The following is a 6,645-nucleotide window of genomic DNA, read 5'->3' as shown; positions in this document are numbered from 1 at the left end:
TTGAGTGCTTACTATAAGGTGTCAGATACTGTACTAGACACTATATTACAGTGGAGAATAAGGCAGGGAGGACTCAGTCCAATGGAGGGAGATAGAAAACAGACTTTTAGACCAGGTGTGGTGGCTTATGCCTGTAATCCCAGCACTTTGGGAGGCTGAGGTGGGCAGACTACTTGAAGTCAAGAGTTCGAGACCAGACTGGTCAACATGATGAAACTCCATCTCTAATAAAAATACAAAAATTAGCCAGGTGTGGTGGCACATGCCTATAATCCCAGCTACTTGAGAGGCTGAGGCAGGAGAATCTCTTGAACCCAGGAGGCGGAGGCTGCAGTTAGTCGAGATCACGCCACTGCATTCCAGCCTGGGTGACAGAGCAAGACTCCATTTTAATTTAAAAAAAAAAAGGAAAACAGACTTTTAAACAAAAAAGTGTACAAGATCATTTCAGTTAGTGATAATTGCTATGAAGAAAAAAAGGTACTGTCATGTTGACTGGGGCAGTCAGCTTTAGATGCGTCAACAGGGAATAATTACCAGACTCGAGCTCAGATCTCAATGTCAGGGAGTGTCAGCCAACAGAAGATAAGGGGAAAAAAAAGGGTCAGATCAGAGTAAACAGAATGTGAGGTCCCTGAGGAAGGAATGAGCTTGTCCTGCTCACCAAGAGAAACCTAATGGGGGAAGCAGGACAGGGAATGGGCCAGCAGTGGCAGAGCTGAAATCACAGAGACAGCTGCAATTCAGACCACACTGGGCCCGAGAGCCAGGGCAGAAGAGTGGATTTAGCTTCAGGACATGCTGAGGCCATTGCAAAGTAGTGGTGATTTGTTGTTGTTTGAAAACAGGAGAATGAGATGGTCTGGTTTTTAACAGATCACTCTGTATGAAGGAGAAATGAAGCAGAAAGAAAAAAAGAAAAAAAGATCACTTTGGCTGCTTTGTGGAGAAAACATTGCAAAGTGGGAAGAGGTCAAGGAAAAAAGCAAAGTTATTGGGGTGGTGCCTGAGGCTTCCCCATGACCTGGATGAAATATCCCTGAAAGTTATCCAGCTTTCTTTCATCTCTGTCAATGCTGAAGAAGGGCTGCATGAACCAAGGGATGGATTGAGTCAAAGGGAGTGTCCTACGGAGTGAGAACTGAGGAGTATTTGCCCTGCTTGAGACAGTGGCCCTGGAGGACAGAGGTTTGGATGTCATGGGAGGTCTCCTTGGAGGGGCAGAAATGGATAGTTCATTCTTCATAATGGAAGAACTGGCTGAGGGCCAGGCAAACAGCAGTCTCCCCTGCTGACCCACATCCCCTGCAGTACCACCCCTTTCTCTGCCCCCTTCCCAAACCACTCTACTTCCTTCCTCCCATTCCCTCCTGAACCCACTGAAATTAGGCTGTCATCCCCATCACTCCACTGAAATTGCCCAAAGACCTCCACACTGCCAAAACCAATGGTCATCTGTCCTCAACTTACTCAACTGATCAGCAACATCTGACAGAGCTGACCCCTCTCCCCTTCTAATACCACTTTCTCCTTTGGGCATCCTTGTTTTCTCCTTCCTCCATGACCATTCCATCTGCCTCCCCATCTCCTAAGCCCTAAATAAAAGGCTAGGTCCCTGGACCTTTCCTCTATCCACACACATCCTTTCAATGATATTACAGAGTCCTGTACCTTTAAATATCATCTATTAACGGATGTCTCCCAATTTGATATTCCCATCCTACACCTCTCCACTGACTCTGGGACCCCTTTATCCAACTCATACATATATATATATAATTAATAAATATATATTTAATAAATTAATTATGAGTTGGATAAAGGGGTACATATATTTAATAAATTAATTATATGTATGTGTGTGTGTGTACACATATATATATATAGAGAGAGAGAGAGAGAGAGAGTCTCACTCTGTCGCCCAGGCTGGAGTGCAGTGGCGTGATCTCAGGCTCACTACAACCTCCGCCTACCACACCTGGCTACCAACTCCTATTTGACGGCTCCTCTTAGACACCCAACTGGCACCTCAAATTTAACATACCCCCAGTAAAACTCCTGATCTTCCTCCCCAAAATTACTCCACCCACAATCTTCCCCAACTCAGTAAATAGCAACCAATCTTCCACTCAATGAAGAAGTTCACTGTCTGTCCTCTCCACAAGAATGTAATATCCATGAGCGCAGGATTCACTGCTGAATCACCAGGGCAGTGATACAGCAACAGTAGAGGTCTTCAACTCCTGGCCTCAAGTGATCTGCCTGCCTCAGCCTCCCAAAGTGCTAGGATTATAGGCATGAGCCACCACATCCAGCCCTCCAGCTCTTTTAAATAAGCATCCTCCATGAAGAATTTTTGCAAATCATCAAGGTGTTAATTGCTATATGCTGAAGGTACACAAGCCCCTACCAGTCTGAGAGTCCTGTGTAAGTCATTTTCTCTTGCAAAGTCCTGATGAAAAGGGGACTCACAGAGAATCCAAACCACAGCCTGCAGGCTTCCTCATGCTTCTGCTTCACTGCTGAGCCAGCCACTGGTCATGGCCTGTACTGCTGTCAACCACCAAAATACCACTCAGTCAGAACATTGCTGTCCACTGTTCTCCTACGGAAAATCAGCAGTTACTTCCAAGGTTCCCACAGAGCCACATGGGGCCCCTCGTGACACAGTTCTTTCTTTCCTTCCCAAGAGACAGGGCTTTCCAGAGAGTAAGAGAAAAGGGGTAAGGGTGCACCGTGGCACATCTCTCATCGCACCTGCCATCAAGGAACCTCTAATGTATAATCATCTAGTCTGGTCCTCTCAGTCAGATGTCATCTTCCCTTGCATTGATTTTCTCTCAGGGACCTGTTCATATTTTTCTCTCCTCTAGCAAAGACATCTTTGAGGACCTCTAGCCCACGGGACAAGCCTATACGTGTCTGAACCCTAAATGAGAACACAGACCTTTTGGCTTCTTTCCCACAAGGCTCTTGAACCTCATGCAAAACAACAGGAGACCAGATAGACATCTGTGTTCAGGCTTTGTGAACATTCTGGGAGGGGCGATAATTCCACAAAAACTGTGAGACACAAAGGGGGCAGTCTGCACAAGGACACAGAGGCTCACACCACAAATTCTTTTTTCTTTTTTTTTTTTTTGAGATGGAGTCTCACTCTTGTCGCCCAGGCTGGAGTGCAGTGGTGCAATCTTGGCTCACCGCAACCTCCACCTCCCAGGTTCAAGCGATTCTTGTGCCTCAGCCTCCCGAGTAAGTGGGATTACAGGCATGTGCCACCATTCCTGGCTACTTTTTGTATTTTGGGGAGAGACGGGGTTTCACCATGTTGGCCAGACTGGTCTCGAACTCCTAACCTCAAGTGATCTGCCCGTCCTTGGCCTTCCAAAGTGCTGGGATTACAGGTGTGAGCCACCATACCCGGCCTGGAACACCACAAATTCTTATTTCTGACCCAGCTAAAAATATCCTGTTACATACTTGAATGTGCACTGAATTATTTAGGGAGTACTAAACAGCCAAATCAAAACTCACCAAGAATTCTGTGACTTAAAAAATACACAAGTTCGTCTCCTATGAAAGAGTTCCACAATATAGTATTTAGGCAGGTATGCAACTCCACAGTCACCAGGAATCCAGGCTGAAGGTGGCTATCAACTGCCTTTGGTAAGCAGCTTCTGAGGTCACTCCAGTCACACCATTTCATCTGGTAAGAAAGTGGGCAAAGGTGTGAAGGAGTGGGCAGGAGTTTCACAGGTCATGTAAGTGGCACACACACTTCCTTTTATATCCAGCTGGTCACATGGCCACACCTGACTGCAAAGGAGACTGGGAAATACAGTCCATGGCAGAGCAGTCACACACCAGTCACAAGGGACAGCAAGCTGTGGCCCAAGGGCCAACTCTACCAGCGCTTGGTTTTGCAAAGTTTTTTTTTGTTTTGTTTTGTTTGTTTGCCATATACATATTTTTATATGAAATTATATAAAATACAGAAAGAGGCATAATGAATGTATGCAGTTAGAAAGCAGGATGGATGGTGGTTACCCTGAGAGAATAAGGGGGTAATCAGAAAGCAGCATGAAGCTTCTCAGGTGCTTTTTTTCCTCAGTTTGAATCCTGGCTCTACTACTTACTAGCTAGTAACTTGGTGAGCTATATGAAAACCTCTCCCTGCATCAGTTTCCTTATCTGTAAAATAGGGATAAAAATAGTACTGACCCCATCATGCTGTCAGAAAATTGCCTGGCATACAATGACTTCCAGATAATATACAATGAGCTCTATTAGTTATTTTCTCTAGACAGTTATGTTCTTAAAACCAGGGTGATTATCAAAAAGGACATTAGATTTATCCATCACATTGTATATTTTTTAAAAGAACATGTTCATATATTAATTATAAAATTAATCTTGTAATATGAATATTAAGCAAAAGACAAGCACTGCTCTTTAGTGGTATGTGCATCTGAGCCTAAGATTAGGTTTTATTATAAAAATGTAAGTCTAATTTTTTTAATAGTAAGCAACTCAAGCCTAGCAAAAATACTGCTTCTGTTGCTACTCAGTGAGAAAACATATTTATATATTTAAAAAGCTAAGCGATTTGTACAAGGACACCTAGACAGAAAAGTAAACTTAGAATGAGGTTTCTGATAATGAAGGTTATTGTTTTTCCCCGCTATAGACAGACTGGCAGAATATTCAAGCAGACAATGAACAGGGCACAGATGATAACAGAACCCTGACCCTCAGCTCAGTGGTGATCAGTATGGAGAGATCAGGACGTGGTCAAAAATTGCAGCTTCCCCATGTTGTTGTTGTTCCTACTTTCAGCTTGGAACCAGACAGAGAAAACCAAACATACTCCTCCAATCACTTAGGATGTCCAGTTTCTAGCTGGAAAAAGAAAGCCACGTTTTTCCTTAACCTTCTAAGTTCATAGTTGGAGCAGAGTGTTGTGGAGGCTGTAAGTCCAAGATTAGGGCTGAGCAGATTATGTTGTCTGGTGAGGACTTGGTCTCTGCTTTGAAGATGGCACTGATAGGCTCCAATGAGTGGAGCAGCACCAGGGCTCTTGTCTTACGCAAACTGGATAAAATGATACAGACACAGTTGGAGTGGTTCTAAGGAGCAGAGCGTTTAATAGGCAAGAAAGAAGAGAAGAAAGAAGGAAAAAGTTCCCCTGTACAGAGACAGAGGGAGGAGGGCTCCAAAGCCAAGAGAGGAGACCCAGGTTTTGCAAAGTTTTATTGGAGCTCAGCCACACCTATTCATTTACATATTGCCTGTGGCTGCTCTTTTCGGCTACAAAGGCAGAGTTGAGTAGTTGTGGCAGAGGCCTTAAGGCCTGCAAAGTCTAACATTTACTGTTTGGCCATTTACAGAAAACATTTGCCAACCCCTGCTCTAGAAAAAGAAGAGAAGGGCCAGATGCAGTGGCTCATGACTGTAATCCCAGCACTTTGGGAGGCTGAGGTGGTGGGGGGATCACTTGAGGCCAGGAGTTTGAGACCAGCCTGGCAAACAGGGTGAACCTCTGTCTCTACTATAATAAAAACACACACAAAAAATTAGCCAGGTGTGGTAGCGAACACCTGTAATCCCAGCTACTCAAGAGGCTGAGGCCCGAGAATCGCTTGAACCTGGGAGGTGGAGGTTGCAGTGAGCTGACAGAGTCTCACTCTGTCTCAAAAAAAAAAAGAAAAAGAAAAGAAAAGATAACAAAACAAAACAAAACAAAACAATGGATTTGGTGGGACAACTAGCAGTCTACGGTTTCAAAATTCATCTTGGGGCCAGGCACAGTGGCTCACGCCTGTAATCCCAGTACTCTGGGAGGCTGAGGCAGGCAGATCACCTGAGGCCAGGAGTTCAAGACCAGCCTGGCCAACATGGTGAAACCTGTCTCTATTAAAAATATAAAAATTAGCCAAGTGTGTTGGCGCACGCCTATAATCCCAGCCACTGGGGAGACTGAGGCAGAAGAATTGCTTCAACCCGGGAGGCCGAGGTTACAATGAGCTGAGATTATAACACTGCACTCCAAACTGGGCAACAGAGTGAGACTCTGTCTCAAAAAATAAAAAACTTTAAAAAACTTTCCAAATTCATCTTGGAAATTCTTATGAAACAAAAACATCTATTGTAGCATTTTTTTTTTGTCATACCAAGAAGCAAAAAACAACTTATAAAGGACTGTTAAATTATGGACCATATGTATCGCAGAATACAATGTAGCCTTTAAAAAGAATGTAGATATTTTCTCATTCTTGTTGATTTTCCAATCAATATGTACTGATTAGAAAACATTCAAATATATTAACTTTAAAAAGTAAAATGTATTTTTATTTGTTTAGTGAAGGGAAAAAAAGTAAAATACAGTATAATATGTTTAGGATGCTACCATTTGTCAGGAGGGGGGAACAGAATTTAATGTATAATACACACCTCTATGTTTACACAGGCATAGAAAATTCCTGGAAAGAAGGATATAAAATAAACTGAAAAAGAGGCTGTTTCTGGGTGGGAACATCAGAAAATTGGAGGACAAAGCAGGAGGGAAGTTTACTTTTCACCAAATACTCTTCTATACATTTTGAATTGGTACAATGTACATTGTACCATCTACTTTTTTAATTAATT

Source organism: Rhinopithecus bieti, unplaced genomic scaffold (assembly GCF_001698545.2).
Source record: "Rhinopithecus bieti isolate Rb0 unplaced genomic scaffold, ASM169854v2 scaffold_38631, whole genome shotgun sequence".
NCBI lineage: Eukaryota > Metazoa > Chordata > Mammalia > Primates > Cercopithecidae > Rhinopithecus > Rhinopithecus bieti.
This window is presented reverse-complemented; position numbering follows the sequence as displayed.